The 12,734-nt window shown below is 34.4% G+C and overlaps 1 protein-coding gene across 1 annotated transcript in view; it reads right to left on the bottom strand.

The window, feature by feature from the left end:
• Positions 1-975: 975 nt before the first annotated feature.
• Positions 976-12,734, bottom strand: part of LOC144432537 (forkhead box protein O3-like) — a 34,265-nt gene continuing 22,506 nt past the window's right edge. Inside the window, exon 3 of the mRNA XM_078120766.1 lies at positions 976-5,601. The gene's annotated coding sequence lies outside the window, so the exon portion shown is untranslated. The remainder of the gene's footprint in view (positions 5,602-12,734) is intronic.

Raw genomic sequence — 12,734 nt, 5'->3', positions numbered from 1 at the left:
TTCAAAAGAGACAATGTCATGGCTTTCTCATACACCATGATGTCTTACACCAAATAAATCTGAAAAGTGATCCGTTTTTTTTAATATATCATCTAAGTTAGATGAGCAGAAATTAACATACCATTTATGAGAAAAAACAGGACTTCAAGATTAACTATATCTCAAATTCACTAATAAGGAATCCATTGGGACTTCAAGAAACTAAATCTACCATCTTCAATAATATGTAAGATCTAAATTAAATGACACACACTCATTGTACATAGCTATATAAAATGATACACAGTTCAAGTTCTGGAAAAAAACATTAAGTCCAGTATATCCATTATTAAACCATAAAAATTGTCCATTCTATAAAACCTCACTAAATATAGAAAGTGTAGTTGTCAATTATGGTGACTGTAGCCCCTGGAACTTGTTGCACACCACACAAAGATTACAACTGTTTCTAAATTGTGAATATGGGAACTACGTATGTAAATTGCCGATCTACGTATCTAGAGACTGTAGACGAAAAGTGTTTTCAAATGTGAATACTTGAGCTTTATAAATGTGGAGATCATTCCTTTACATTTTTTTTTTCAAATGTGAATGCAAGAGCTAGAAACAATATATTGAAATGTGAATGTGAGTCTGCTAAATCTGTGAGTACATATGTAGAGGCCAAAAACTGAAATGGTATTTAGATACGAATACGAAACCTACTTATGAAGATACTGCTATGACCGAGTCAGATGAAATGCTCCAAATACTACTGATACATGTCATGTTTGTATCTGATGTTGGTTAACAGTACTACATTGCGACATAACTATATATATATATCTCAAATATTTGAAAACACACAACACTAGACCTGTATGGATAAACGTTGGTATAAGAGAATGAACTCAACAAGTTCCCTCACTCCACAGTTAGACACTAAATACTATAAGAATTACCCCCCCCCCCCCCCCCCCCCCCCCCCCCCCCGCTAGTTAAAACTATTTGTCATACTGTTGGTGGTAATAGATATATCCTTAAATACAAATGTAATTAATGCGTATTTGGAAAACATTTTAAGAGTGGAGTAACATATTAGTGAAAATGTCCATAAACACGGTTTGTGATTTCATGATGTTTGTCTTCTGATGGTTGGCGACCTTCATGACAACAGACTGGAAACACAGCCGACAAGCTTGTATGTGGATGTGGACATTGACTATATACTTTGGCAATACTATTTTACAAAGTTTTATGACTTGAAAATAACTTCCAGGTCAAAGGTTACAATTAGACATGGAATAACTTGTGGGTCAAAGGTTACCTGTTAATACAAGTAGCTGTAAAATAATACAGTGTAATATTCATTATGTACTTACATGTGATTTTTCAATATCAAAAACATTTGATTGGTGATTGTGTTGGCATATACAACAAAGCAAAATAATAATTGCTGCCATTTGATACATTTCATGTTCTTCCTCATAGGTTGGATCAACTCTTAAATAATCAACAAATTAATGGAACGATCACAAATATGAGCAATCAACGTTGCCACCTCTATCTATGTAAGTCTTTGTAAAATGACCAATCAGATGATAGTATTTGTAAAGTGACCAATCAGATCATAGTATTTGTATAAATTGATTCAAGTGTCCATCTTTGCTTTAATGCGCATCATTTACCCACAATGCACCTATATTACTATTTCAAAACTGATTGATTGGTTAGTCTTGTTCATAAGGACCAACTTGCATGTTTAATTAATATGATTTGCTTAACTTTGAATTTCCTTTTCATATTCATTACATAAGATTTGTCTTTTAAAAACAACATATAAACTCTCGATGATCTCTCAATTCATTACTTCTTTTAATACAAGATTTCATTTTCTAAGTTATGGTGTGTGTTTATAGTCACTTCTTACTTACGACGAGGCTGGCCTCTGAACAAATCAAAATAAAAGTGTAAATAAATGGAATACTAATTAACAATATTTACTACACTATGAATATGGCACACCTCTCTAACCATGTGTCAACATCCCTATACTTGTCATGGAATGTTCCATCCCAGTCAAGCTTCACACACTAAAGCAATGATTGAATACACCCTCACTTGTAAGTCCTACTCCCACCCTATGAATACAAATGTGTAACCAATGCTAGCATACCATACTCAATCAAAATCACTTCACCCAAGATCCATTTATCAGCGAGATCAAAAACCCACACAGTTTAAGTGTTATAATTCATATTCATCCTAGAGGTATTATTCCTATTTCATCAATGATTACGACAAATATCCCAGAGATAAGTATTTAATTAAATTGTGTTTTTTTTTCTTGATTGTTATGTTTGACTTGATTTATACTGTCACTGAAAATTAAATACCCTTGTTAACGACAGTCTTAAGTGGTGTATAGGCACAGGGGATGCTTAGAACCATGTCTTACTATACTGTTATTGTTTTACCATGGAATCATCAGTTTTAATTTCAAACAACCCATAATACTTCAAGTTTAAAATGAAACTGTTTCAATTTGACATGAGAAAACTTTTGTCAAATACTGTACAAAGTGAGCGTGAATGTCATGAAACACTGTTTTTTTTTGTGTGTGAAGTATATATTAGTATTATTATTAATCTGTTACGACTGGTAAATAAGTACGTAACAACTAACCAAATTCTGTTCATTTTTAACTGTTTCTCACTGAAATGTTTGGTACAATTTATGGAATTCTATGCAATGTTTTCTGGATTCTACCTCTTCTACTGCCAGTACTCACACAGCTTACCAAAAGCAGTGTATAGTATTATTCTGTGATATGGTGATTTCTTTCATACAAAGGTATGTGACATACCGTGTGGGTTTCCACATCAAAGTAGTACACACGTTTTAAAGTCAAATCTGATCTGTTATCAAATTTTGAAAAATCTATGTTTGTTTGTTGTGATTTATTGCAAATAGATGCACACCTTTGCTTTGCATGTGTCAAACTGACCAACTAGTATTTACCCCTTGAATTACAACATTTCTGCAACACTATATTTACAATGAAAACCAAGCTTTCATTTTATTGAATGGACCTTAGCTAATTTATACTCACAGTAGGGTGGCGTTTCTGATGAATTCCATGATATTGCAAAGTACACTTTAGGACTTACAGTGTGTACGCTATCTTGATTACAGGGTGATGATGATATCCTAAGAACAGAGACACATGCCGCTATCACCTATTTGTGTAATCTACCACACTGAACAACACATTTGTTTGTTTGTGTCTATTTTCAATAAACTGCAAGCTTGGTCTCCGCAGTAGTATGTAAAATCTATCAATAATAGCTACAAGCAATTCAAACAGAAATATGAAATATCCATAACTATTTCCATAACAACTATTTCCATAACAACTATTTCCATGACAACTATAATAACATTACTGTCACCCAACATAGAGCAGACACTTTATATTAATTACAGAATATTACTTCTATTTGGGTGACACAACTACAGCAAAAGGTTCCCCTAAGCTGCTCTCCTTAAAATCACAGCATCTTATGCCATCCCTGAATTCAAATGTTGACAATCTGATTACCAACCTGAACACCCCCACTTCCCAATCAAGCAGATTGTTCCAACAGTAGAAAATGGTTCAAACCAATTTTTTTTTTGTCAGGGAAGATGGGGGGTGGTGGGTGAAGAGGTATATTCTTGCTAAAGGCACTCTTTTCAGATGGCACAAGCACGACTAGTCTAAATCATGCGAAGTTATTTATAAGTTTATCAGCTGCTTAGCAAAATAACGACCACATGGTTTATAGTCCTGATGTTACAACCATGCCTATATCATTCCTTCATACTACATCATGAGAAACACCCTATCCATAGGACCAACGTTAATTATCGTTAGTGGTTGTGTTACTTCATTAACATTTAACTATAATCTCACTGGCTGCTATTGGTTACAACTGAAATGTACTGTAATAGTCTATCCAATAACAGCCAGTAATGTGTTAGCAGAAACCCATTATGCTGATTCAAAACCTCAGACACTGATATTCTATCTCAATAAACCAATAGCCGGGCAATACTGATAGCATTTGACCAGTATATGTGATGTTTTTAGTCTTCAATATTATGTGCAAATGTCAAATCTCACAGAATCCATATTTTTGTAGCATTTCCATAGGTCAGATATTTACTTGAACAATGCCATCTTTGATGGTGTGTTGGGTATACTGTGTGGAACTCTGGGGAATGGAATGAAGCCAAATATGGAAAAAGGTAATTGCTGGCATGTTGAGTTCAATGCAGATGACACGTTGTATTGTGCAGTTTTAATGAGGTCAAACTAGATCCTATCACACAATACAGCTAGGTGACCCCAGGGTAACCTCTCGTGTATATTACACACCACTAGGTAGAGGGACAAAGGTTCTATTAGGTGGACTCAACTCAAATGTAAGCTTATCTCAGTAAGAGAGAAATCAAAGGAATTCTGTGTGGTATTCAATAGGGGGACACAGTCTGTTAGCAGACACTGCTGGCATTTGGAAAGAAATACATTACACCACACACCGACCTACTTTACGAAGTGGTGTGGTAGGAGACCTTTGAACACAACCACTTAGCCTATTTAAGCCTGCTAAACCAACTGTGTTAATTTAGATAGTTTTCCAATCTAATCTCCTAATTACAAACACCTTGGTGGCAAATTTGTAGTTATAATTTAGCCATAATTCCATACAGCAAATAGTTCAATGTAGATTTTTACAATCTGACTGCATCTATACGATGAAACTACAGACTGTTCAAATCTCTGTATATTTCAGTTCTTTTCAGACATTTTAGCAGAAAATATCAAAGTGTTAAACGTTTAACATACTCTGTATTTTGAGGCGGTTTGTGGCTTCTTTCTTGCAGTCCACACACAATATACTCATGACATTTAATGTAAATTTTTGTTCCACTTGGAAATTTACACGTACACATTTCACTTGGGTATGTATGACATTGCTGCCATTTTCCTCCATAATCCCAATGAGAAATCCTTGCACGTACACTACATAGCCCTTCAAAAGAAGTCTTCCTTTAAATATTTGAGGTTTAATCAAAGTAATGGGTTTCTGGTTACTACTCAAGTTCTCCACCATACAAAAAATCTTTTTATACACCATAAACTGTCTATAATTCACCTTTCTCCGACATCTTTTTTTTTGGATAATTTTTTTTTGGTTAGTCAACCTTAGAATACACTATATACATCGACAAAATGAAACAATACAATAAAAATAATTTCTGCAATTTCTGCGATTATATACTTATCAGCATAATTTTTTATCAATACAATCTACCATACCTGACTGGCTACAATAAATTTCGACGCTCGATTACAAAAATAAAGTTACATTTGAACAAGTAAGTTCTCAGAAAATAGCGATCCCTTTACGTACTCTCTCTCATTTCTTCCGCATAAAGATTGCTGAAGATTGTCTGTATTATCTCTCTACAGATGTTGTTACTAGTCCTTTTCTTCAAGTTTGGCAGTTCAGTTCACAATACACAATCCCAGTCCAGAGCTAGTTTTATGTGCAAGGAAAACATCATTGCGTACACCTGGAAAGAATAAAGAATTAATTTTGTTAACAATATTGTGAAAAAACAAATACAAAGATGTCTATAACTAAAATTATCAGATACCTATGCCCATATCTAGCATTCTTGATAACGTTTACCAAAAATATTGTGATGTTTAATTTCACAGATCAAACATTATCTGGCGGTGTTGGTCTAATTGGTCAAGACTCTGTGATGGCAACAAACTATCACTTAGAGTGTTCCCTCTAAGCCAATTAGACGTAATACACAGCAATATCTTGAGCCACTCTAAAATTTGGTATTCCCCCATTCCTTACTATATGCAGTGATTCACAACAAAAATTGCTTTATCATCATTTTGACCAAAGATGTACATTTTTGTCAATTCTAAGAGGAAATACTGACTACCATGTAAATATATCACAGTGAAGGCAGTGATGACAACTATGATACAGAATCAAAATTTGTCAGAAGGAAGCAATGAATCAAACACTGTGTACTTATGGTATGACAACTACAGCTCATAAATATGTATTTTTCACCTTAATGAAAACACTGACAAGTAACAGCTCAAGATAGATGCATACTGTCAATTTCAAAATGGCCACTCTCTACACCCCTGGGTATCATAGTAACAGCTAAAGATAGAAGCATACTGTCAATTTCAAAATGGCCACTCTCTACAAATGTACACCCGTGGGTACCAATGTAACAGCTAAAGATAGAAACATACTGTCAATTTCAAAATGGTCAGTCTCTACACCCCTGGGTACCAATGTAACAGCTAAAGATAGAAACATACTGTCAATTTCAAAATGGCCACTCTCTACACCCCAAGGTACCAAAGTAACAGCTAAAGATAGAAGCATACTGTCAATTTCAAAATGGCCACTCTCTACACCCCAAGGTACCAAGTAAACAGCTAAAGATAGAAGCATATAGTCAATTTCAAAATGGCCACTCTCTACACCCCAAGGTACCAAAAATTATCATTTCTCTAACCAAAATAAGGTGACAAACCCTATTTTCTTTTGATTACTTTAAAAGCTTTGCATATAGCTTTGTTTAGAAAAGTTTACTTAAAGTGGAGGCCTTTAAAATTGATAGCAATCAGCACCTGAAGGCCATCTGGATTCATAAAGCTATTAAATCTTTGTCCCCTACAGGAACAGAGGGAAGGATATAGATATTTGATTCCATGTATTCAATTTAGTGCAATATGTTGTGTGAATTTATTGCGTGTCTCCTGTGATGACAAAACCTAGTTACATTCTAATTTCCATTGCTCACAGCTGGATAGAGAGGTAAATTGTGATAACATATTATCCATGGAGTATGGCAGCTCAAAATGTTATCAATATTACATACATATGAACATCAGATGTATAAATGTGAGTCTATGTGTGTGTAAAATGGTAATAGTTGGCATTGGTAACATTTTTTCTATATCATGACAGCACCAACCAACATGATATTCTGTAAAACTTACACAGTGCTGTTGTTCCAAAGGTTTAGTAACCATGGAAACAGGGAAAAAATGGAGTAAATTGTACAAAGACCTTTCACCCCCCCCCCCCATTTAACAGTAAAGGGTCAAAAACAACATTTTTTTTATAGCTAATAAGAAATCTGTATACTTGCCACTACATCTTTCTTCAATTAAAAAAAACCCACAAACTTTATTTTGTTTCCATAAAATCAATGTTTTGAATTTGAGACTTCTGTTGCTATATTGACAACTTACCATGGGAATTTAGTCCCACAAGCTGTGACATACTTGGCAGCCCCCACACTATTATTCTTATGCAAATGAGCCCTTCAAGCCATTGACTGCTGGTCCCCATAACGACAACAAGGAGCTGACCCCAACTGACCCAGCACAGTTCTCATAAAAGTCTAATGTCACCTCATAAAAATCAGATCACTACACAACTACCATTTGCAGTCTTTCTATTATGTGTTGGTCTAGTTTTATAGTTTTTAGAGTATAAATCTCTCTTCCACACATGCCATGGGCATAACAGGACTGTGTCCTCTAAGAAACTCATTAATTCTCAAGTGCATTGACTTCTGCATGTTTACTTCTATCCTTTTAAAAATTTTCTTTCATCTCCCACCCCTCTTCTCTTACAAGTGTCTATTTATAGCAGTTTTACATTGTTGATGTATGGTTTATCAACTATTTTATATTGAGACATGAAGTGACTTTTTTAATTCACTTTCTGTCAGTGAAATAGAAATAAATGCAATATCATACATCAGACAAGTTGTAACATTCAAACAAAGTACTGTATTTATTTATTTTCTCATCTTTTTGCATCATAACAATACACACATGTCATTGGTTGTATGGGTGTTGGAGCATTGCTATCACCACCACCACTACCACTACCACCACCACCACCACCATCACCACGACAACCATCTTCATTATCATCAACATCCTCACCACCACCAATCACATCATCATAACAACAACCATCATCATCATCATCACCACCACCACCACCATCATCATCTTTTAAGGAACATTTATTCCTGTTTAATCCCTGTTACAATTAAAAAGGCTAAAAATACATACAAGGGTAGCATCATTATCATCATCATCATCATCATCATCATCATCATCATCATGATCATCATGATCATGATCATGATCATCATCATCATCATGATCATCATCATCATCATCATCATCATCATCATCATCATCATCGCTATTTATTAGTTATGGAACAATGACACTGGTCAGAGCAGGTCAAAGTTGGGCTTAAAGAATATTGACAAAAATCTCTCTAAATGTTACAACGAAGATTGGTTCACTATGTAGCAATAAGTGACTATTTCCCCCTTAATTTTAGTCAACTTATAAAATAAAGTAACAAGTACAAAATCTAGAGTTATTGAGACTAGCAACGTGATTTATTTATATGGATGGATTTCTTATTCAATTTAGCACCGATAATAAGATTGCAAAGCCATCAATTTGATTAATACCTTTCAGTTTGTTAAGGCAACAATTTATGGGAACACGATGTAATGAAATTATTATTCTCAGCTTTTATAACATTTCTGACTAACATTTTCTGAATCATGTTGATAGCAACGACTACTAACATACTAAATTTAGAAACCAAGCACACACTCTTTTATCACATCGTAAATTACAATTTTAAGTCGTATGGGATGGGAAGTTTTGCTATATAACACATTTTTTATTACATTAACTTTGCTCACATCATGACTTTGATAATATGAAGCTAAAATATGTCAACTCAGATGTGATTCTTGTCGTAATGAGCAAATACTCACTGATACATGTAATATTTTCATCTGAATTTGCTTATTTGGAAACTAAAGTCATTTTTGAAATCGTTTTCTGTAGAGTTCACAAATACAATGTAGCTCACTACTGTCAAACACTTTAACAGCTGTGTTACTACTTATGTCTTAAGAACAGTGTAACCAACTGTGATGCTGAAATTGATCAACTTGATAAAGAGAATTAGTAACTCTTCATCAGGGTATAAGGTAAGGGATTTTCATCCCACAATACATTGCAACATACATGTCAAAGAACAAGGTGTTTTTGGATGACATCGTCACTTAAGGATAAAACTATGTTCTTTCTTACAATATAGTACATTAATATATTACTCTAGAAGTGTAAAATCTTGGACGTTTTTATGACTTTTTAACCCACTAATTATTCATACGGCAATAGATCTAATTCTATGACAACATCTATAAGATAGATGTATCACAAGCTTTCTGTCTAATCCTCAAATTTATCATTATGTAGCAGAAGTGAATTACTGAAGATAAACTCTAGCTTAGTTTCCATGGTTACCTTCAAAATAATGGTATGAATCAGACAGTGTAAATTTAACAAGACTATCGCTCCTCTGTTGCCAGGTAAAACTGTACATATCACATTTCCTTCGATGAACAAACTTAAAAGAACTCAAATAATGTAAATGTTTTGATAGTCCATATTGACTGACTTGACAATAATGCATACTGAGCTTTCTGACGATACAGTACAAAACCTGTTCTGTTCATTTAAGCTGTTTTTGTACCCATTCATTAAACATATTGTAAGGCTATATTGAAATGAATACATTTCTACCAATCAATAATCACATACTCTCCTCTATACTAAATCACTACAATGTAGCAAAGTTGTTTCATGTTCTGTGTGAACACTACAAGTAAAACTACTGATAAATTGAGAGGTAATTTGAATAGACACTTCCATTTTTCAAATAAAAACAATTCATATTTCACACACTATAAGTTATAGCCACTATAGCCTAGCTGAGTGTCATTTCATAATCATTACCCCAGCTACAAAGGTGAAAGAGTCACTTGTCAATGTGTATGGAATACTTAAATAATCTGAACAACGTCGTAAATGTGTACATGACATGAAATCCTAAACAGTTTGACTTCTATCTTCCATACAAGAGTAATAATAATAGACGAATGAAAAAGCTTGTAACAGAAATCTCTTTACTGCTAAATAAATGATAAATATAACAAATGAATGAGAAAGTTTGTAACAGAGATGTTACCAGTGCTAAAAAATAGTTTAAAAGTTTGAACACTTGTAGTTGTCATGGTAACAATATTAGTTATGCCAAACGAATGAGATAAAAGTTGTAATGGAATGTTTGATTCCTGGCATCATGGTCATCCAAAGTACATATGTATACACTCCATGTACACACTGTGCACTGTCCTTCACCCCTGTGTGTTACTCCAACTACATAATCTTAAGATTCCCATGACTGACCTTGACTCCTGACAGAGGTCAAACAACGGACTTAGGGATTTCATATCAATTTCACTACTCTGAATGTATTCCTCAAATATATCCAATTTGTTCCAAGACCTTATCAAATTTACTTTTGATATTATATTCATCAAGATATGATTATCTCTTGCCTGTAGCTGTCATACCTCAAGGGTTAAAGGTACATAGGCTGTGATTAATGACAGAGATAACCTTCTGTGTGACAATGAAGCTCTTTAGTTTAAAGTTTAAATGTCCTCTCTTTTAGAACCATGTACACTTTATTTCATCAATGTAGTCATTTAAAGGTGGAGACGAGGTGAATTGTAGCTGGGTTCAACACACTTTAGTGTCAATTCGCTCATTGTAAAATAATCTGCCATGTTAAGATACTGTGTATATCTTATCACATTTTTCATTCTGATCAATAGGGCATTGAAACATTTAAACTGATTTCAACTCTTTTTAAGATTAGTATTGCAATGTTTCATTAGTGTTTTTATTTAACCCCTTCAATACTGAAAACATTCCCGCCAAAATTGTTTTGACAAAATTCTTGTTTTATGTAAGTTTTTGGCATATATCAACTTCATTTTAGATTGGAATTAAAGAAATGTTACTTCCTAATAAAGTAATATTATTGTAATTATGAAAATATTCATATAAATTGGGTCCCCATATTATTTAAAACTCGTCTCTAGTCATGAAAGGGTTAAAAGGAAAAAGTTGTTAACATATCAATATCATATCTGTATTGCAACAAAATGTACAATCTATAAATTCCATATTTATCATTATAACAACCTACTCCATAAGTTTTATTTCATAGTTGGGAAATGGGTAAAATTGATGGCAGAGTTCAACAAACTTTTGACCTGTGTTCTGCATGCAGATTGACACAGAAGTGTACATGATTCATACATGTACATATAAACATGATGTCTCCTTACACTTTGATATATCATACATACTTACAACTCAACATGCTTGTCTCTTTGGTATTATTTTTCCATAAATTACTACTATGCTTTGAAATATAACCCCTTTCTCCAAGTAGAATTTTGAACCAGTTGAAATTGAATCAGGAGAGTGGTTTTCAAGTAAATTGGTGCAAATCCAACCAGGGCTCAAAATTCACGTTTTTCTTTGGTAGTCCGAGTGGGCTACCAATTGCAGAGAGTGGAAGCCCCTAGAATGGTGACTCATAGTCCTATATTCCTGACGTGTTTTTTGAAATACTTTGTCTGTAAACCTTCCATCCTTTAAATCTTTGCATTATCAGTGGTAAACTGAGTGGGCTACCAGCTGCAAATTATGGTAGCCCCATGTCAAGTATTGGTAGTCAGTGGACATGGGACTACCAGCTGCAAATTATGGTAGCCCCATGTCAAGTATTGGTAGTCTGTGGACATGGGACTACCAGCTGCAAATTATGGTAGCCCCGTGACAAGAATTGGTAGTCTGTGGACATGGGACTACCAGCTACAAATTATGGTAGTCCCATGACAAGTATTGGTAGTCTGTGGACATGGGACTACCAGCTGCAAATTATGGTAGCCCCATGACAAGTATTGGTAGTCTGTGGACATGGGACTACCAGCTGCAAATTATGGTAGTCCCATGACAAGTATTGGTAGTCTGTGGACATGGGACTATGGTAGCCCCATGACAAGTATTGGTAGTCTGTGGACATGGGACTACCAGCTGCAAATTATGGTAGTCCCATGTCAAGTATTGGTAGTCTGTGGACATAGGACTACCAGCTGCAAATTATGGTAGTCCCATGTCAAGTATTGGTAGTCTGTGGACATGGGACTACCAGCTGCAAATTATGGTAGTCCCATGTCAAGTATTGGTAGTCTGTGGACATGGGACTACCAGCTGCAAATTATGGTAGTCCCATGTCAAGAATTGGTAGTCTGTGGACATAGGACTACCTTTAATTTCAAGCCATGCGAACACATGAACAGAGTGAAAGGATTCATCTCCACTACTTAATTTTCTTGTGTGGCCAGAAACTAGTTTTGAACCGATATAACTGAACTGATTTAGTCTGGATTAATTTTGAATTGATTCAGTTGAGAACACGGCTTATAGTTTTCATTTGATCAGGATAGGGTATAGATCAGAAAAGGTTTTAGTGTGGCTTTAATCTTGTTTAGGATTGATACTAAAATGTACATTGTAAACATTCACCTGAATCTTACACTAGTATGATTATAGTGATTGCATGCCTGATTTACCAAGATATTATATTTAAGTTATTAACATGTTGCCCACCAAAATTATGGTAATGAAAGCTAAAGTTGACAAGAATTCAATCTGTATCTGCCAGTTTCCAAACATTAGCAAACTC

This window comes from Glandiceps talaboti, chromosome 3 (assembly GCF_964340395.1).
Source record: "Glandiceps talaboti chromosome 3, keGlaTala1.1, whole genome shotgun sequence".
Lineage (NCBI taxonomy): Eukaryota > Metazoa > Hemichordata > Enteropneusta > Spengelidae > Glandiceps > Glandiceps talaboti.
This window is presented reverse-complemented; position numbering and strand designations above follow the sequence as displayed.